General features: G+C 42.0%; 1 long non-coding RNA gene across 1 annotated transcript; it reads right to left on the bottom strand.

Moving 5' to 3' along the window:
* Window positions 1-4,988: 4,988 nt before the first annotated feature.
* Window positions 4,989-21,420, bottom strand: LOC141407504 (uncharacterized). The gene is made up of 2 exons (XR_012416884.1): window positions 21,218-21,420; window positions 4,989-5,388 (listed from the first exon to the last, which is right to left on the bottom strand). It is a non-coding gene; the product is annotated as an uncharacterized lncRNA (long non-coding RNA).
* Window positions 21,421-21,713: the final 293 nt, after the last annotated feature.

Raw genomic sequence — 21,713 nt, 5'->3', positions numbered from 1 at the left:
CCAACTGTCAAGAGAGGATTAATGGGACCAGTGATGTTAAATTAGGACCTGAAGGTTGGCAGGTGTTACAAACACCATGTTAGGGCAACCCCAAACCATCACAACTCCTTGTCTCCTTGCCTTCCTTTTCAGACTCCTTTATAGATAGTAGTGACCATGTGGCCCAGTCTGCCCTGTGGAATATCAGAAGTCCCTGGGTAGAACTCTTTAAGAGAGACCCAGCTAGCATGAACTTCAGCCCAGTATCCATTCATTTTGCTCCTGTGCCTTTCTCTCTTGCTCTTGCCTAGAATGTAAACAGCAAGCCTGGAGATGCAGCAGCCTTCATGTGACTATGAGGATGAGTCACAACATCAAACATGGAGATGGCATGGTAGGCACTGGTTTCTAATGATTTCCAACACAACAGTTTAACATGAGATAAAAAAAAAAAATCCATTGGTGGTGAAACTCTCATTACTTGAGTTGTCTTTTATTTGCCACTGAATGCATGTAAGTATGAGATTGATGATGGCACAAACAAGGTGAGGCAGGGAGCAGGCAAGGACAGAAGAGAAAATAACTGAAGAAGCCATCTCTCATATTGCACCAAGATACATATGCATATGGACACCAGAGAGACAGCGGTTGCTGCCAGTGTGGAGGACCTCAAATGGTCTACATTCAAGTCCATCCAACTCCTCCAGCTCATGCTTGGCAGGGGGTTTCTAAGACTGCCAAATGCCTGACCCAGAGTGAGTATTCATTTACTCATTCAGAAAGCAGATCTTCAGTATGACTCTCCAAACACACTTCTAAATGCTTTTCATGTGTTGTTGTGAGCCTGTTCACATGCATAGGCTCATTTAAGCCTCCCTTTACCACAAAGATGATGAATCCCATTTTACAAAAGAAAAAAGTGGGAGCTAGAAAGGTAAACACCATGTCCAAAGTTTCTAACCTAAGACTCAAGTCCAAGCCACTAACTCCCAATTCTGTGATTTTATTACTGTGCTGTACTGCAAATCAAATATCTGTTCCTCTCTGAAATCTGAGGGGAATCTACACACACACAAAATTGCCCAGTCTCTTCTCTGTGGTCGCACAGGCCTACCTAAATCTATGCAGAATCAAGGTGAATTGTGAGTATCACCGACTTCTCCCTGGGGCTGTGAGCACCTTCTCAGCTGGAAACAAGACCTTATCCAGCTTCATATTCCAGCACCTAATATGCTTTCTGAATAACTATCCATTCAAAAAATGAGTTAACTAATTAAATAACAAAGTCAGATTTGGCACAACCAATCAGAGGGGCTGATAGTAAAAATCCCAGGCTTGAGCCACCAGAAACAACAATGGGGTGATTCTGAACCACCTGTATGTTTAGCATCACTTCCACCTTTTGCACTTTTTATATAAATTTTGATATAAATTATTGATCTATTAATAATACAATTATCATTATTGTAACATGTCCATTTTTATGTGTTCCTCACTTTTGTCTTATATCTAGAATCCATTCCAAGACTTCTAGATGTGGTAAAATCTGGAAGCATTTCTTTTGACATGGCTCACAGAGGCCCTGTTAAGTCAGGAATACATCTTCCCTCTTGTCATGAGAGTCATGACAAGGGAGAAAATAATAATAATTATGTTCTGAACCAGATGAAGATTGTGTGTCTTATTAATAGCTGAGATATACTGTGTATACCCTCAAAGCTGGGTCAATAATGATTCGTCAGACTTCGTTACCAACATCTTTAAAAGCTGATGTGAGTCATAGGGAGCTGTTTTGCACAAGATTTGTCACCTGGATCTGAATGGGAAATGAATAACTAAATATAAAATGCCATTTTGCTGTGATTCATAGCTCTTTCAAACTGACAAACATCGTCAAGGGATACAATCTTTCCTCTATTTCTAAAGAATGAAGTCAAGGGGTCTGGTTCTTAGTTTCTTATCAACCTGAAGAAGGATCAAAGAGAATGCCTGTAAGGCAACCACAAGGAATAGCTTTTTCGTTTTTACTTTCTGACAATGTTCACATCGGGGAAAGAGGCCATAATCCATGTGCTCTGTTTCTAGGAAAATGAAAGCTCCCAAATGTAATTATCTTCACCTTAGGATGTGCTAATTGGGCTGTTTCCTTTCCACAACACGTACAATTACATTTGAAAATTAACACAAGTTGCAATCCTTCCCATCCACAAATGCTCCTCATACGTCATTGTAGCATATACAGATTATCTTCTATTTACCTAAGCATTTTTCACCCAGAATTGGTGGATGTGCCTCCTAATGGGTCTTCCGAGCAACATCCCTCCATCTCCATCCAGCCTCCCACCCTATCCATTTTCTACTCTGAAACCAGAATGATCTTTCTAAAATGCAAGCCCCTCATATCGCTGCCCCCACGTCAGACCTCAAGATAACTTCTGATGCCTGGAAGAGTTGTTCTCTCATCAGTGCTGCCCAGAGCCTAGAATACCTGAAGGGAATGTTGTAGGCTATGCCTCACCCCAGCCTCAAGGGTTGTCTGAACCTGCATAGCAGGAACCTATTTAATTTTTTAACCCTAATATTTTAAAAAACATCTTTGATCCTGTCCTTCAGAACCAGTGTTTTAGAAAACCTCAACCTATAGAATAGAGTACAAGGTTTCAGGCAGGATGTAGATGGCCCAGGGCATCATGCATGTCCTCTGTCTCTGCAGCCTTATGTCTTGTCAATCCCTGCTTCATAGTTTGTGCTGTAAGAGAACAATCATGGGAAACGGCGAGTCCACTCAGTCCCTGACTTGTGTCAGCCAGCATGCTGGGCACGTGGCTGCCCTGCAAAAATCCACACAGATCTGTGGTGAGTGGGGAGCTCTTGAGCCTGACACATGAGGTCAAACCTGAATTGCCAATCTTGGGCAATTAATCTCTCCAGGCTTCCATTTCCTCAATTGTAAAGCAGGATGTTAATAATAAATCCTACCTCCTGGGTTCTTGTGTGGCTTGCATGAGTTTTTATATATAAAGCACTTAGAACAGCTCTTGACACCTAATGACTTCTGTGTACAATCAGCTAATATTAACAATCAGTAGATAAATGACTGTCACAAAAGAGGCAGAAAATATGCACTTAGAATCAGCACAGTCTGCCTGGAAGCGCCTCTTCACGGCTTCTGCTCTCCCCACACTGACTCCCTCCCTGGGCACTCAGCCCCTGAAGGCAGTGGTGGCTTGCAAAAAGGGCCCGCCTCCACAGGGCACCAGTCCCTCTCCCTAGAGTCTCCATACTTTCCCCTGACCCTGTTCTTGGAAGTCCATGCTCAAACCATGCTCAATTGCCCCAAGCCACCTCTTCCCCTAAATACCTAGCTCCTCAGAAGACCAGATGTGAAGCCCCCTCCCAACCTGGTCACTCTGTTCTGGGAACACTTTGGGGAGTCGATGTGTGGCAAATCAATAGGCTCCAATATGTCATCAGCATCAGTGGCCATGCCGGAGAGCGACATGGAGTCAGTGGAGGTGAAAACTCCCCCATAATCTCTACCTGTTCCCTTCACTGATATGGACAGTGACATAGCCTCAATCTACTGTCACACACAGAGCAAAACCAGTTTTAAGATTAGTCCTCTAGCTGCCAGCTTTCAGATTGTTGCCCCTTAGTAAATGTTTTAAAACTACAAGATATATTAGTGGATGCTAATGTCAATTTAGTGGGTACTTTCCAGATGTTTAAAAATTAAAAAGTATAGAATGGAATAGAATGGAATGAGTGTATTGCCTGTAGTGAGTATTGTGTAATATGTTTGGTTCTGTTTTGTCTTTTGTGTACATGTGTGCATATTACAGTATAATGTAAACTATATTTTTATACTGTACGTCATGGGACAAGGCTGTTTATAAAACACTATCTTAAGCTTTTCTTACATAAAAAATGTTGGAGCCCCATTGACTGGAATTATCCACAGCATACTCTCTTCTCTTTCTAAGATAGAAAGCCCTTCTCAAAAAAATAAAATAAAATAAAATAAAAGGACTCTCTGATATGTTTCCTCATGAGAGCACTTCAATGGCAACATCCTTAGGAACATAGAGAGTAACCCGTGTTCATAGCTCCTATCTGAGGGCTAAGTCCATCTGTCCTCATAGAATAGAGCCGAACGTGTTCTGCAGATGACTTGGTAGACAAGGGCAGGAGTTCTTGACTCCAGAGAGAGCTGTAGTAACAGACAGTGGCATGGAAAATACTTTCTGGTGTACTTGGGGAATTGTAAAATCCACTTCCATTGTTGACACATTTACATGTTAGGGACTTGAAAAATATCTGATGAATGCATTGATTTTTCCCCTGCTCCCATCTGAATACACGCCACCCCTCTATATGTACGCACAAACCCACCTGCCTACAATCTTATCCTTGCTCCCTTCACATTCTTGTTTTCTTCTAGATCAATGATTTTCGTAGAATTTTCAGTAGCAGACCCTGTGTTTCAAAGGGAATTTTTAACAAAACCCCAACATTATCATAAAACAGATAAAAGCAAAACATGAGTTCCCTGAACATTTAAATCTCCATTTTTGGATTGGGGGGAGAAACCTGTAACTAGTTTTTGTTTGGTTTTGTTTGTTTTTTGAAAAACATCTGTAGCCTACCTTCAGAGATTGGTTTGAAAAATGAGTATCCGAGAAACTCTGGTAAGCTATTTAATGTCCATCCTGAGCAGTTCTGAAGCCAGAGTGAGGTCACGCAGGAACGATGTTTTGCTGAAAGCATACAGTCCTCTACTTTTATTATTAGTTGCACTTCTTCTAGCTGTACAACACTGAGCAAACCATGCTGCTTCTTGGGGCTCTATTTCCTCATTTACGAATTTTCAGGATCAGATTGCAAGATCCTGGACTTTCTTTAGGCTCTAAATATCATAGAACTGATAAGGGCATATACTGAACACCAAGATGTTGATAGTCATCACAAAGCCATGGCTTGGGGTGGTAGATTGAATCACTGCCCCAGTCTTTCCTAGTTTTTGGTTTTATTATCCACTCAAAGAGGCTCCACATGTCTCTCAAGTAATTTTTATAATATTTAACTATCCAAACCACTGAGAAACTCATTTTAACATGTCTCCTTGAGTTCTTGTAATAACAGCAATAACTATAACAACTTTTTTAACACTTGACAATCAACAAATGCTTATATCCATTATTTTCTTTGATTCTCACAATAATCCTGTCTTTGGTTTATAAACGAGAAGGCAAATGCAGGCAGAGTGTCTGACTTGCTGAAGTCATCCAGCAAAAGGAAGGCTGAAGCCAAGCCGAGGTTGTCAGGCAGGATGGTCATGTGGGATCAGTTGTGAAAGCCCTGACAGCAGGTCACAGCGTCTCCATTTTATTGGGTCAGTAGCCCAGATACCTGAAAGAGACAAGTTACCTGATCAAAGTGGAGAGAGATTCAAATCAGGCAGGCCAAATGGAGAGGACCCTCAGGATCCCAGAGAGATCTGATGGCGGCTGCCCTGAGATGGTGGCGGCATGGTGGAGAGAGGGAGTGTTTCACTCCTATCTTTCAGGGAATCCTGAATCCTGCAACCAAAACCTCTTTCTTTACTTTGTGCCATGAAGAAATGCAGACTAGCCCCAAACTAAAAACCAGCCTCCTCCTGTGTGTTATGTTCAGAGGCAGAACGAAGTCCCTTCTCACCTCCTATTTCTTCATGAAACTTTCCTCTTGGGGTTCCCTTTCCAATCTTGGAGTGGTTCTCATGAGTATTAAGTACATCAGCATGTCTCTCATTCCCCGCCTCAGGCTGGAAACTGGAATCCAAGAGGCACAAGAAGGCTTAGGTGACTTTTGTGAAGCTGCCAAATCTGATGGGCTAAATTTTCATTCTATTTATTTTATGGATTTCAAAGCTCCATATTCATTTAACTGTGAAGACAGAACTATTCCCAAGTTATTTGATAGGACAAAAACTGCACTGTGGGCAGCAGACTTTGTCCAAAGCCTGAAAAACAACTAAGGAGTAAAATGATCTTGCATTTCTTAGGATCCTCCAGCAATGAAGCGGCAGGGGGCAGAATCTGACCCATCATGGTAGAGCTGAAGGCATGAGAGATAGATATGTGGGTGCCCCAAAACACACTTGAAGCTGGTGTATTAACTTCACACATTGTTTGCCATACACAGCCATTCTCACCTCCCTGGTGCTGCTGCAACAGGCATAAGTTTCAGTGGCCACACCATCAGGCATCTTTGATGTGTGAGATGTTGATTCAGAAATATTTTAGTACAGAGCATTGGATTCCCTGCAAGGAATTCAGAGTGCACCAGGGTACACAAGGGTCTGGAAATACCTGAGCAGTGCAGGGGCATGGAAGATCAAGACTAGGATAAAGGAGCATTGCAACCATCCCTGGCACAGAGACTTTGGAGATTAGAAAATACTTAAACTCAAATTTAAAAAGAGGACTCTTTGCCCATTGGTCATGTCAGAGAGGTGATTCCATGCTAAGGGAATGAAAATTTGAGGATGGGCAGAAATACAAGTGAGTCTGGCATGTTTCATAAATCCAAGTGGTCTAATAATGTTGAGTCTTCCACTTGCAAGGTTGGGGGGGAAACACAATGAGGCAGCTAAGCTAGAGACTGTTAAGGAGAGTGTCCACAGAAGGCAGTGGTTTGGCATGGGCTTTCAGAGCCTAAGCAGAGTGAGGAGGGTACTTGCCCGAGAGAGAGGGTGGTGATGGTGTGGGACATACATGATTGAAACATATGTAGAGGATTGATCCAATAAGTAATGGTATTAAAGAAAATGGGACCTAGGTTTTGCACTGTCAGAGAAGGGAGTGACAAGTATAGGAAAGAGAAAACTAGAATCAACCCTATGGTGCTAAATTAAAATAGGAGTTATCATTGTGAAATAGAAAGAAAAAGAGAGAAATGAGTGGAGAGAGAGAGAGAGAGAGAAAGAGAGAGAGAGAGAAAGAGAGAGAGAGAGAAAGAGAGAAATGTTTTAAGGCAAACTAATATTAAAATAAATATTAGTTTTACCAGATATTGACATTCCTGCCAGCTGTTTTCTGCTGGAAATTTTCTATTAATTTATAAAAGTTTATTAGTCCTTTCTTATGTTGTCTCCAATTGATTGTTAAGCCCATCAGTTAATGTTTTACATCAGATATTGTACTTTATAGTTCCAAAATTTTAATTTGGTTCCTTTTTATAATTTATGTTTCTCTATTAAGATTCCACATCTGTTAATTTATTATCACTACTTTTTCCTTTATGTATGAACATATTTATAAAGCTGCTTTAAAATTCTTGACCCAACCTCTGGGTAATCTTAGGATCAGTTTTCATCAGCTATGTTTGCATAGATCACATTTTCCTGCTTCTATGTTTGTCTTTAAATTTTTATTGTATTCTAGACATTGTAATGCTACATTGAGAGTCTGCATTTTGTGGTTTTTCTTCAGAGAGTGCTAAGTTTTGTTATCATAGACAGTTAATTCGCTGGAAGATTAGATTGATTCTTTTAAGGTTTGTTGTTAAGCTTTGCTAGAGTAGTTCTAGAGCACTCTCACTCTAGGATAAGAGGAACACTGCTTCTCAGATGTGGTCTTTCTGGGTCTCAGTTGAGGTCTTCTCTCTACTCTGGATGATTGGAACACCTATATTTCTCAGCACTGTGTATCATCAGTGATCTCTGCTCATCTCATAGCTCTCCAGAAGCTGTTTTTGCCAAAGGTTGGGTAGTTTTGCCCTAAACATGCATACTTTAATTCCTTCCGGTGTCTTAAGGGGACTGATACATAAATTTCTGGAGCTGCTCTTTTTTGCAGCTCTGTTCTTTCTGTTATCCTGAAACTTTGTAAACTTTAAACTCTAATTTCTGCCTCGCCAGCTAAGCAAACCTGCTATGCTCTGCTTGAATTCCCCTTTCCTAAGTCATGATTCAGGAGTAGCCCCAAACATAAAGTCAAGATGATCACATGTTTCACCTCCCTCAGGCATCCCCCTTAATCCAATGCTCTGTGCTGAAATATTTCTGACTCAAAACCAACAGAAGCGACTTCCATGGCTAGTTTTGTCATTGTAAACATCAAGCCCATTTCTCACTTCCCTCCTGTGGGTTTAGGGAGGAGTTAGTTAGGTCAATCACAAATGGAAACTTTGAAACTACTTGCAAAGTTGCATAATGTATCACAAGGCAATGTGGTAGGTTGGCAGAGCTGGTACTTCTCTAATAGACTGAAAGTCTCAAAATTAGAGCTATAAAATTTGAGTTTAGTTTACTCTAATTCCACTACATATGTCCCAGGCACTGTGCTAGCTGCTAGAGGTACAAAGGTGGGTGAAATGTGACCAGTGCCCTGAAGGATATCGTCCTGCAAAGAAAAATGGCAAGTACTGTGATGGAGGTCTCCAGGGCAACTAGGGTGAGAGCACAAATGGAGATGACCCATCTAGCTTAAAGAGGTCAGCAAGGGTGCTAAGAATGTAGAAGATGATGAGTGAGTTGGGGTTTCAAGGAAATACAGAAGTTGTTCAGGCTGACTGAAGTGGGCAGGGGAAATAGCTCGTGAAAAGACAAAGAGGTTCAAGCCAGGTGGCAATTTCAGTCACAGAGAGGACAACCTATACTATGGCTATAGCATATACTGGCTATACTAAAGTAAATAGAGTATACAAGCTATAGCAATGGGTGCAACACAGGATTATGTCAGGAGATACAGTCAGAGAAACAAGGCTAGCCAAGATTACAACACAACTTTAGGTCATATTCAGGCTAATAAACACAGGACTGTAGCTATTGGAGCTAGAATCGTACATAAATTAGTGGCAATTATTTATGGTGTGAGGTTCCATCTCCATTCTCCACTATCCAGATCCCGTCTGAAGTTTCTAGTCCTATATAAGACCTTTGAGACCACCAAAACTGAAGCAGAGAAGGGAGCCAGGGTGGCAAAGGAATTCAAAAGCATTTTGTTCTGGTATGGTCATGGAGATAGGCCTTCCTATCATTCCTTTGTAAAGGAAACAGCTCTATCCTTATCCCTAGGCTGTTTTATCCTAAAGAAAGTTATGGCCAATCATGAGTTCTAACTATCTGACTCAGGGCAGTTAATTCACAGGCTCATTTTGCATTTACGAGCAGGTGTCTTTAGGTTGGGCTCTCTGGGAAACAGGCTCTGAGATGAAAATATCTATGCAGAAGGTTTACTGTGGTGTACTGTCAGGATCAGCAACCGAAGCGATAAAGGAAGCAGAATTGGGCAGAAGGCAAGGTTAACTTGTCATACAGTTAAAACAGACATCTCAGCTGATTCCATGGGGAGTGCAGAAGTTGACAAGGCCCTTCAAAGACCTTTTATACTTATGCAAAGGGCCAGGCTTCTGTTCCCCATCTCAATCAGTCATTAGATACATTTTCTCCCAGGGGAAAGAAAAAATCCCCCAGCGTGATCCAGCTGTGAGCTGTCAGCTGACAACCCTTCCTCTGGGACATGTGGGTGCTGCATCACTGCTTCCGTCGCAGATAACCTGCTCTGGAAAGTTCTGCCCAGGGGAGAAATGATAATTAGCCAGACTATTCAGACTCCAGAAATGAGCAGTAACATATGGCAAGGATCAGCCAGGTGCTATAAACAACTTGTTTGATAGAAAGCAGGAACCAAGAGAAACAGAATGTGTGAGGAGCACGTTTATCCCCTGAGAGATGTTGAAGAAACTGGGAATGTTTATCTGGGGGGGAGGGTGGGAGGGGAGGCGGCAGAGAAGACTGTGGAGGGACGTGAGGCCCACCTGTAAATAGCTGAAAGGCTGGCAAGTGGAAGAAGCCTCTGGAATGTTCCTCAGCACCTCAAGGGGTTGCATTTTAGGTGGAGAGTGTCCCAGCAGTCAGGGCTCTAAGTTCTCTCCTCACCTGCGAATGGGGCTGCTACTGACACCACACAGGTCTTTGGTGGGAGGTGGAGCTGAAGGCTTGTCAGGACCTGAGTCTCCGCAGGTATCCTGTTCCCCTAACAGCAGGCAGCTTCCTTGATGTAGGCTGCATCTGAAAGGTTAATTCCCTCCTCTTTGGGCCAGTTCAAAAATTGTAAGCATGACTACAGCTCAGGCAGTGATTCTCAAACCCAGCTACACATGAAAAACTCTGGGAAGTTTAAGAATATAGTGCTCAGCTCCAGAGAAGTGAAATCATGATCTCTCAAGATAGGGATGGGTCATTTTTGTTTCTGAAGGGCTCCCCAGATAAATCTGATATGTAAACAAAGTTGAAAAGCCTACGTCTGCCCTACTAGAGTGTTATTTGACTGAGAGGAAATGAGAAGGGTCATTCAAAGGATAAATGAAAAAGATTTCTGTTGCATAATGAGATCAATAGGAAATGATTAACCCCAAGGGAGGTAGCCTCGGCAAAACATAGCAAGCAAATTGATCGCTACAAGCAGGATCTGTGGCCCCAATGCTGACTGCATTGAATCGGAGGAAGTGAAGTTTTGTTTTGGCAAAGTGATCCATTGCTCTATTTTAGTGAAGTAAGTGGCTTAATGAGAATAGAGTTTCTTTAAACTTTCTCATGTAGCAGGGACTGTTCTTCTCATAGACAGCCCTTACGCACTCTGGGGCTCTAATATACTATTAGGTTGTTTCAGTAACAAAAATAAATTATAAGTGTTGAAGAAAATGTGGAGATACAGAAATGTGTGAATATAGAAAAATATAAAGTATAAAGAAAAAACACCAAACTTTTTTCCAATTCCATTATCCAAAACTAGTCATTTCTGTAATCTTGCCATAATATAATAGGTAACATATACACTCTTTGTGTATATGTGTGTACATACACATGCACATATATGTATGTATTTATCTGTGTATCAGACACTGTACTACTAAGCACTGTTGATTAATTATTTTGAAACCACAAAACAGTTTGAAAGGTTGTCTCACCTAGGATGACAATAACAGTTATTGTCATGAGGTTGTTGTGTATTAACATTACACAACACAACATTACACAACATATTAACATGTGGTAAAATGCTTAAGACAGTGCCTGGCCTATACTAAGGCCTCAGTAAATATTAGAAAGAGAAGAGACCAAGAAAGAGAGGAAAAGAGGGAGGAAGAGATAAGGGAATTTACCCATGTTAGAAAGAGGCTGAAAGAAGGTGAGGACTCACAGTTTGTTAACCTCAGCACCATTGGCATGCTGGGCTGGAAAATTCTCTGCCATGGGGGAGCTGTCCTGCAATTCATAGGATGTTTAACAGCATCTCCAGCCTCTACAATTCAAGACCAGCAGCCTCCCTTCCTCTAAGGCATCACAGTCAAAAATGTCCTCAGACATTGCCCTGGGGGGCAAAGTCGCCTCCAGTTGAGAACCATTGACCTAGATCAATCATATATGAATTCTTGTTCTTTTATGAAAAAAATACATTTTAATCAAATACATGTGTAAAATATCACAGTTGAGATCCACACACCATTTTAAATTCTGCATTTCGCTTAATGTCACATCATGATATTGCTCCTCATCATTAAACATTCATTATAAATGTCATTTTTAGTGGCTGCATTATATCCCAGCCTTCCAATGTACTGTCATTTTAATGACACAATATTGTTAGACAGGGTGTTTCCACTTTGTGCTCTTACCGAAAAGATCATCTTCAAAATACATACCTACACACATATAGGTCTTTGTCTACATTTCTACTTCTTTTCACTGGGTAAATTTTTAGAAGTGAAATTACTGAAATAAAGTGATCGAGATCCTGAAGAGTCTTGACAAATATTACCACATTGATTTCCAAAACAGCTGTCCAAGTCAACACGCCCACCAGCAGTCATGTGGGTATTTGGAATGCATGAGATATGGGGACTGGCATGGTTTTGATTTGAACTAACTGAAGGGGTCTTTTAATCTACACTTCACAAAAGTCAAAAATAAAAATTAAAAATAAAAGACAACACATGCCATGTGGCAAGTGGTATTGATTACATCACAGGTGATGTAACTGTGCATAACTTCAATAAACTTCACAGTAAAGGAGATGGTTATGACATCAACTCTATTTCTATTCCGTAAGGGACTGAGGGAAACCTTAAATAGTGTAGTGAGGAAAATGTATCTGTCATTTCTAGAGAGTTACCAGCCCTGCTGGGAGCCACACGAAGAAGTTGGAATTGAAATACAAGGTTGGTGGTCCACCTGGCCACATGTCAAGCTCAGAACCATGATGGACATCTGATTTCCATCCCACTTGAAAGTGATGTCCAAATCTTCTACAAGAGGAATTATGAAAGAATTTGAAGTAGTGTTTTTTTTTTTTTTTTTTTTTTTTTTTTTGAGACGGAGTCTTGCTCTGATGCCCAGGCTGGAGTGCAGTGGCGCCATCTCAGCTCACTGCAAGCTCCGCCTCCCGGGTTCATGCCATTCTCCTGCCTCAGCCTCCTGAGTAGCTGGGACTTACAGGCGCCCGCCACCATGCCTGGCTAATTTTTTGTATTTTTAGTAGAGACGGGGTTTCACCATGTTAGCCAGGATGGTCTCGATCTTCAGACCTCGTGATCGGCCCGCCTCGGCCGAATTTGTAGTATTCTAGAATTCTTATAGAAAGCAGAAATCTGCTGCTTCACTCCTCTATTTGGGGGGAAAACTTTCAGAATGGAAGGGGAACTCAGATCTACTTACAGGCGGCCATGAAACCCTGAGTCAGCTATGGAAATTTCCAAGCCCAGATATCAGGTTTGCACCTGGGGGATGAATTCCAGCCTCTCAGAAGACTGGTCTGGCATAAGTGCTCTAGGACCCTCAGACACCAGGCCTCTCCCACTTATTCTTCATTTTCTATGGGAGGTCACATAGGCTTCTTGGACAGTGTTTACAATCAAGGGTGGAATAAACGAGCTAGCAAAGAAGACTGACTCGTCCAAGTGGGCTATTGGCACAACCCAACAAACCTGAACATACACATTCTGGATGGTCATTTGATAAGTAATTCCATTTCACAGACATTCATTAGTGTTAGTTTAATGTCTGTTGTAAGTACTATAGAGGATTAACACGACACTGTCCCCATCCTCCAAGAGTTGAGAAGATTTTTTAAAATATGCAATTATCTAGAATGTTAGGCACAAAGCTAAAAATAAGTCTATTATAAACAGAGTGCCCAGGGACTTCGTTGCAAAGACAAGAGATTGCAGAGCACTTAGCATGTGCCAGGCAGTGTTATGAGGGCTTCACACTGAGTCAATGCATCTCACTCACAATGCCATTCTGAAACTGATGCTGTTATAGACAACTTGCCCAAGATCCCACAGCTGGTAAACAGAAGAGCTGAAGGATGAGCCCGCTAGCTGGATCCAGCATGATAGCTATGCTGTGCATGTTGCTTCTTGTTCACTAGAGGTTTAGGAAGAGCCTCGTGAAGGTAAACACAGCTCATGGAGGTAAGCTCCTCGTGGAGCTTTCAGAGGTAAAAATTGAAGGACAGATCTCCCAGATAGATGGACTTAGGAGTTAAGCCAGATATTCGGTACCTAATCAAGTAGGCAATACGGAAGTCAATAAGTATTTTTGGGCAAGGGAATCATGTGATCAAAACTGAACTTTAACACAATGAATCTGGAAGGAATAAGTGGGAGAAAGGAGACACTGAAAGGTGGTAGGGAGATACGTATGATGGAACAGTTAGGCATGCGGCAGTCTTGGGACGATGGGAGGGTGGCTGTAAGATAAATACCAGGCTTTAATGAGCATGGTATTGTGTTGTGATTATCATACTAGCCCACTTATGTATTTATTCACCCAGAATACATACATACACACACACACACACACACACACACATATCACAAATGATCCTGGCACATAAAAGCTACTTAATAAAAACCTGATTTTCTGAGAGAAGAAATAAATGTCATGCCTCCAAGTTATCCAGTAAGTCTGCAATAGGATATTGTTCAATGCTCCTATGTGTGTGTGCTTGTGGTATGTGTGTGTGTGCGCGCGTGGAGTAAGAGCTGGAATTTAGCCCAGAGCTCCATGTACACAACTTTTTTTGCCGATAGACACTGGCTTCCATCTGTGATTCTGAAAACCATGGCCAAATTCGGTCTTTGAAGTACAGAGGCTCAGAGCTTGAATAAAGGTTGACATAGCAAGAGTCTGCAGGACATGGGCCTCTCTGAGCAGCAACACCCAACCCCTCCTAGTCATCAGAAAGTCTATAGCCCCAGAAGGACTTTTTGATGCAGAAGTGAAACCCAAATTGTAGCTAAAAGAAGAGCAATGCAATATGATGCCTCCATGCTAGTGAGCCCTGCATGTGGGCAAACCAGGAACCCTCCTGCATTCCATGCCCATTCTGCCTGTGTATGGCAGTTGTTCCATCCCCATCTCAGTGAGCAGGAGCTGGATAATGATTTGTGCCCAGGATTGTTAGAAAGAATGACTTTGACTTCACATTGATCAGAGATTCAATGCAAGTTTTGTCTCTGATAAGCCAGCAACTCTTGGGCAATGTATTTAATTCCCTCTGCCCTGGTTTCTTTCTTTTCTTTTCTTTTTTTCTCTCTTTTCTTTCTCTCTTTTCCTTTCTTTTCTCTCCTCCCTCCTTCTCTCTCTGTTTCTTTCTTTCTCTGTCTCTTTCCTATCTTCCTCTCTCCTTCCCTCCCTCTCTCTTTCCCTCCCTCTCTCCTTTCCTTTCCTTTCCTTTCCTTTCCTTTTCCTTTCCTTTCCTTTCCTTTCCTTTCCTTTCCTTTCCTTTCCTTTCCTTTCCTTTCCTTTCCTTTCCTTTCCTTTCCTTCTTTCCTTCCTTCCCTTCCCTTCCTTCTCTATTTCTATTTCTTTCTTTCCTTTCTTTCGTTTTTGAGACAGTCTCAATATTGCTCCAATATTGTGCTCCAATATGACTGTACACTGTCACAGTCATAACACACTACAGCCTCCACCTCCTGGGCTCAAGCAAACGTCCTGCTTCAGCCTCTCAAGTAGCTGGGACTACCACAATTAGCCAATTTTTTTTTTTTTTTTGAAGAAATAGGTCTTGCGTGTTTCCCAGGCTCATCTTGAACTCCTGGGCTCAAGCAATCCTCCTGCCTCAGCCTCCTGAGTAGCTGAGTCTACAGGCAGGAGTCATTGTGCTGGGCTGCTTTGGTTTTCTTATTTGCTAACTCAGGATGACTTTAGCTTACAGGGTTGGGCAAGTGTGGGGCCAGTGCCTGGGAGCAAGAGCCTCCTCCAGTCATGCACCCTGGGTGCCTCACACGCCTCACTCTAGCCCCAGCCCTGGTGAGAAGCTGTGAAAGAACCTGGCATGTGAGGAACCACCATGGATCTTTCCATGTGACTGAAAGGAAGGAGGCATGTATACTGGGCACACACTGTCAGGAGAGGATGAGGAGCTGACATCAGATACTGATGGCTCCAGCCCCAAGACAAGAGTGCCAGGAGATGCCCCTCAGTGCCCCATAGGTGGGAAACCCAAAGGGTGGATTACAGGCAGCCCCTGACTAGACTTTTCAGAGAGAAGCCCCAGAGCATCAAAGTGAAAATGGTAGTATTCAAAGTCATCAGGGAAAAGGAAAGGTTACCTACAAAGGGATGGCAATTATATATTCAGTAGACCTTATATCCCCAACAACAGATGTCAGGAAAGATAGTGTATCATCGGGGAAATGCTGAGGAGAAATGATTAACAATCCAATATAAGCAATAAATAGTAGGTATCCATTTTTGAACACTTGTATGGTAACGTAGAGCTCTGTATTCGGCATAATGATTATTTAATAATGAGAGTTAAATAAAGACGTGTAGGAATACAAAATATTCACTACTCGTTGGCCCTTACTGAAAAAAAAAATCAGCAAGAGGATGGATCGGGGTGGAGAAAATACAGGTGATCACAGAAAGTAGTAAAATATAGTGGAAAGTACATTTAACAATTGACTCCAAGAAACTAATAATGATTGCTATTATGTGTTTTACAGGTGGTGAAATTAAAATTAATAACAAAGAAGATACTGGGATGTTTAATAAGTAAAGTGTCTGAGATAATATGTGCCTTATGAGAATGATTGAGATAAATAATAAATGTAAAATTTGTTAGAAAAGTAATTGGTTGAGTGTGAATATTGGAAATAAAGTTTAACAGCACAGAGAATGGAAATCGTCATCATCTTGCAGTGAATGTAAGTATCCGGCACCTTCCTGTTAGGGGCTCTCTTCTAGGCATTAATGATACAGAGATGAGCAAGATGGAAAAGATTTTTTTTCCATGGATTTGTTAATGTAAATTGTAATGTATTCCTAGAGTCACCTTGGTTACGTACGAGAATGCTGAGACCCACTTTAGTTTTAGTTTTTTTTTTTTTTTCTAGAAAGAGGTGGTGCATATAAACTATAGATAGAGTGTTATATGGGGAGGGACTTGCCTTTTGGATATGAGTTAGTTTATTCTTGCATTGCTAAAAAAAAATTCCGAGGCTGGAAATCTTTTCTGTCTCTACCAAAAAGAACCCCCAAATTAGCAGCTTATGGTAGATCCGGCTACATAGGAGGCTGAGGCGGGAGGGTTGCCTGAGGCCAGGAGGTGAAGGCTACAGTGAGTTATCATTGTGCCACTGTACTGCAGCCTGGGCAACAGTGAAACTCTGCCTCAAGAAAGAAAGAAAGAAGACATTTATAAAGAAAGGTGTTTCATTGGTTCACAGTTCTGCAGGCTGTACGGAAAAGCACGACTGGCATCTGCTGGCTTCTGGGGAGGCCTCACAGAGCTTTTACTCATGGCAAAAGGTGAAGCAGGAGCAGCCATGTTACATGGTGAAAGCAGGAGGGGAGAGAGAGTTGTGTGGTCAGGGGAGTGGCACAGTTTACAACAACAAGATCTGGTGAGAACTTACTCATTACTGCAAGGACAGCACCAAGTCATGAGGGCTCTGCCCCCATGACTCAAACACCTCCCGCCAGGCCCCAGCTATAACACTGGGGCTTACATTTCAATGTGAGATGTGGGCAAGGACAAATACGCAAACTATATTAGGGTGCTTCCCTGATGGTCATGGAAAAAGAAAGTCTTCTTGATGAGAACCCCGATGCCACTGTCTTTAGCAATGAGCATATTTGATGTATTGTGTATGTCTTCATCCCATGGGTTTAGCATGAAGAGTTGCAAATAGCTGGGCTTTAGCACACAGGCACCACTGAGCGCTGGAAGATAAGAGATACCTTGGGCTGAGCAGGGGTGGTACAGCAGTCCTGGAGCAAACCAAAGTACAGAGGGACCTCCGGCGAGCAGATGTGTATTCAGGGCCCATCCGCTTGTCTTGACCTTGAGCAAGTCAGTTACCCTTCTCTGTGTCTTAGCTTCCCGATCTGTATGGTCACTGCTTCATGAGATTGCAATGAAAATGATGATGGACCTGTTGATTCACGTCTTTGTAGGAGCTCCCCACTGATTAATAATGGGTGTCCAAATGCTGATTGGAGTCCCTCGAATACTTTTCTTATTTCTCGCAAAGTGCTTAAGGTCTTTGAAGGCATACACTGGTTCTTATTTGTGTTTGTGTTCCCAAGCATTGTTCTAGGAACACAGTCACGTATTAACAAATATTTTTTAATTGAACTAAAGTAAATGGAATGAAATTGGATTGAATTGACAAAGATGCAACCTAAACATGATATAATTAAAGAACAATAGGAGACCCCACCTCATTAAGGACTTCTCCCAACTTTTATAGAATTACAGAAATTCAGAGATGAGGGAGATGAAATTAGACTGAACAGACAGTTATTGGGGACAAGCACTTCCTGAATAACCACTTTGTGCCTGACACCATGCCAGTCCATCTCCCAAACACTATCTCATTAACTCCTAACAACACTCAGAAAAAAGCATTATTACCTTCATTTTATAAATGAAAATCCCGGGGTTCAGAAAAGCCAGGTCACCTGCCCAAGGTGACCTGAGGAAAGTGGCAGGGCCGGAGTAAAAAGCAAGCTTCTGGGCGGCTGCAGCCCCCTCTCTGCTTTCTCATTCAGCCCCAGGCTTGGGGATGGGGGGTAACTCTTCTGCTTGTTTCTATTTGATTCTCTTTTGTTTCTTTGTGCCACATTGGCAAAGCTGTACTCACCATGCCTATTTTCAATTATAGCCTGCAAGCCTGTGCTTTGAAGAACATAATTTATTTTCCCAGTCAGACCAAATAGAAAACACAACTGTGTGTTTAAATACTAATTAACCTTTTCACATATCTCTCTCTCTTTCTCTCTTGCTCTCTCTCTTTCTCTCTCTTCTCTCATTCTTCTAAAGCAAAAGCATGTAACATGTAGGACAATTCTTGCCAATTTTTTTTTCCTGGACTCTATCAGTTGGATGTCTGCAGCATATGGCTGTGAGGACTTCATATGACTGTGAGTCCTTTAGAAAGAGAAGACCGCCATGCATGTGGTCACCAATGTGTTTGTTTCTCTGCACTGAGAATTCTAAGTTCCCCTTACTGTAGAGTTTGCAGGGCCCATTTCAAGGATGGCTTTATTGGATTTCCATGAATATCATTCTCATTGGCCATATATTACTTTCCCCTGTCTGAAATCTCTCATAGTTTAAAAGACTTGGGCTCTGAAAGCAGACAGCCGGCCCATTTAAACGAACTTTATACATCCACATAAAGCAGCTTAAAAATTATTTCATTAGCATCTCCATGTCAGCATTTTAATTTTCTAATATTGCCATCCATCTCCCACTCAGCTGCAGTGCTCCTGTTTTCACAGCCATCTCCTCCTGTTCTGCATCTAGATCCTTGCATTGACCACTTAGCTTTGGAGTAGTGGTATCATCTTTGACCTCAAAATCTTTTTGGAATGCAAACATCTGCACTTTGACCCAATCTGAGTGCCCCATTGAGAAAACACCCCTTTATTCTCAGTACCGTTTTTTCGGTGGTATGTAATGACGTGTTTAATTTCGGATATGGTGAACTTACAATGCTTGAGAGGATAGAGTTGGATCTGTTGTTTCAAAGCTCCAGAAAGAAAGTGAAGAAGACTAGAAGATAGTGTTGACATGGAAAGCAGAAAAAGGAAAGGCTTTCTTTCTTTCTTTCTTTTTTTTTGAGATGGAGTTTCACTCTTGTTGCCCAGGCTGGAGTGCAATGGCACGATCTCAGCTCACCGCAACCTCCATCTCCTGGGTTCAAGTGATTCTCCTGCCTCAGCATCCCGAGTAACTGGGAATACAGGCATGTGCCACCATGCCCGGCTAATTTTGTATTTTTAGTAGAGACAAAATTTCTCCATGTTGGTCAGGCTGGTCTGGAACTCCCGACCTCAGGTGATCCACCTGCCTCAGCCTCCCAAAGTGCTGGGATTACAGGCATAAGTCACAGCACCTGGCTAAAAGTAAGGACTTTCTGTAAGAAAGGAATGGTAAATGGAATTGGATATCACAGAGAAGTCTGATAGAGTAATAAAGAGTTGTGTTTATCAGGTTTTGTAACAAAGCGGTCAATGGTTTCCCTTGTTACGGGGTCCCCAACTCCCAGGCCATGGACCAATACTCAGACCCCGAGCTCTGCCTCCTGTCAGATTAGTGGCGGCATTAGAGTCTCATAGGAGCGTGGACCTTATTGTGAGAGGGTGCACTTGAGGGATCTAGGCTGCGTGCTCCTTATGAGAATCTAACTAATGCCTGATAATCTGAGGTGGAACGGTTTCATCCCGAAACCATGCCCCATACTACAATCCGTGGAAAACTTGTCTTCCACAAAACCGGTCTTGGGTGCCAAAAAGGTTGGGAACCACTGCCTTATCAGACACATTTATGCTGGTAGAAGGATAAAGACACCAAATTGCAATACTTCACGAAGGAGTGAGAGGGGAAAAAGTGTTGCGGTAAAAGGTGTAGATCCTTATTTCAAAGAGCCTAGTACAATGCCTGGCTCACAGTGGACTCTCAGTAGATAAAAGTGAATGAATCAGGTAGAAGCAAGAGTCAGACCGATGGACAAGGACCCCAGTGCCTTCTTTTGAGAACATGTTCTGAGGATTTTTCTTTCAAAAGTAGTTCACAATCTAAGAATATAAGCAAGTATATTGGTAAAAATTGCAATATGACCTTTAAAAGGTATGCAATCAAGCAGTAAACTGGGTGTCATGTACTGAGTCATAAGAAACTGAGGCTGTCTCTGTACTTTATTTACAAGCAAATGGGTGAAGTTTTCCTGGTGTTAGTACAACCCCAAGGTCTGATCTTCAAGTCAGAATCTCTGTTTGACTAGTGGAGAGGTGAACTGTCTCTTGCTCTTAACTTACAACTATTACATTATGTAGAGGCTGGTATTCATTCATTCATTCGACAGAAACTGAGCTTCTACAATGTAGAAATTATTATGCCCTACCATCAGGTGACAGTGGCTGGAATGTGTAACTAAGAGAAAGACCAGAATGTGGGCATCTGTTGGGCAGAACATCTGATTCCTGGAAACAAAGCTACATTCAGATTTGTTGTTACTAGTTTGAAAGTTGCTGCTCATGAGCTGCGGGGTTAGGGGAGTTAGTTAGGATCTTAATAACTATGGACTTGGAGCAATAGTAGCCTGATGGCCCATGTTTGCCTAAAGATTGACCTTCTCAGTTGACCAGATACTGATTGACAATCACTCACATTTTGAGAACACTACTAGAGAAACCAAAAACCATTCTTATAGAAATTTCTTTGCAATGAAAGTCCAAGAGCTAGTGATGCTGTGGCATGAGGGCAGAGATCACCCACATAGAAGGTATGAAGTCAATATTTTTGGATGCATGAATATATAGTGGGTTTCATGCAATGTGACAGTGAGATGGAGCCAGATGTTCACTTTGCTAATCTTATTGGTTCCAATTGTCTTTCTTTTGCCTTTTTTCCTTCTAACCTGGCCCAGCCTAGACTGAAATGGTCCAACTCAAGTCTTGCTGCCTGTCCATTCTCCAAAACTCCCAAGGGAAAGATGACGTATATGTGTGAATGTGTGTGTGCACGTGTGTGTGTAGGGTGACCAAAAGAAAGACAATTATAAGTTCAAGTACCATCAAGAAATATCTACCAAAAATATCTTTGCCCTCATATTAAAGGTTAATAACTAAGTAATAAAAATTAAAAACTACAATAACAACAACCACGGAGTATAGGTTTGCTATCCTCATTTTACGGAGGAGGAAGCCGATTTCCAAAGAGAGTCGGTGACTTACCTGAGTTGCCATTATCAGGAAGTGGCAGGACCGTGGTTCAAACTCTGGCCAATTTGACTTCACATGCAGCAAATGCCCAATGCATCTAGCACTTAGTTTTCTCTTCAGTAAAAGAGGAGATTCACCTTAAAACTTCCTTTTAATCCTAGCAGTCCCTGAAAGAATGCATGTTGCTTCCTTTCCCTCAGTGCCTTGCATAGCATGGGGTCTTGCAGTGAGCGCTTGTGCATTTATTCAGGTGATTTACACAAGATCCAGTAGGTGGAGCTGGAGAGTAGACACAAACTTGTGTGGCTGATGAGGAGGAGCTAATATCTGGATATTGTCCTCACTCATCCTATTTGTTAGTTGATTTCCCTCTTCAGAATAAAAATCACTGCTATGAGCTAGGCTTGGGGTGAAAGGAGATGAGTCTCCCAAACCTGAAAGATTAAGGCTAAACTGGAATTTGCTACTTAAACTAAGCTCTAGGTATAATCTTCTACGAGAAGGGAAA

This window comes from Macaca fascicularis, chromosome 8, assembly GCF_037993035.2.
Source record: "Macaca fascicularis isolate 582-1 chromosome 8, T2T-MFA8v1.1".
NCBI classification, from domain to species: domain Eukaryota; kingdom Metazoa; phylum Chordata; class Mammalia; order Primates; family Cercopithecidae; genus Macaca; species Macaca fascicularis.
This window is presented reverse-complemented; position numbering and strand designations above follow the sequence as displayed.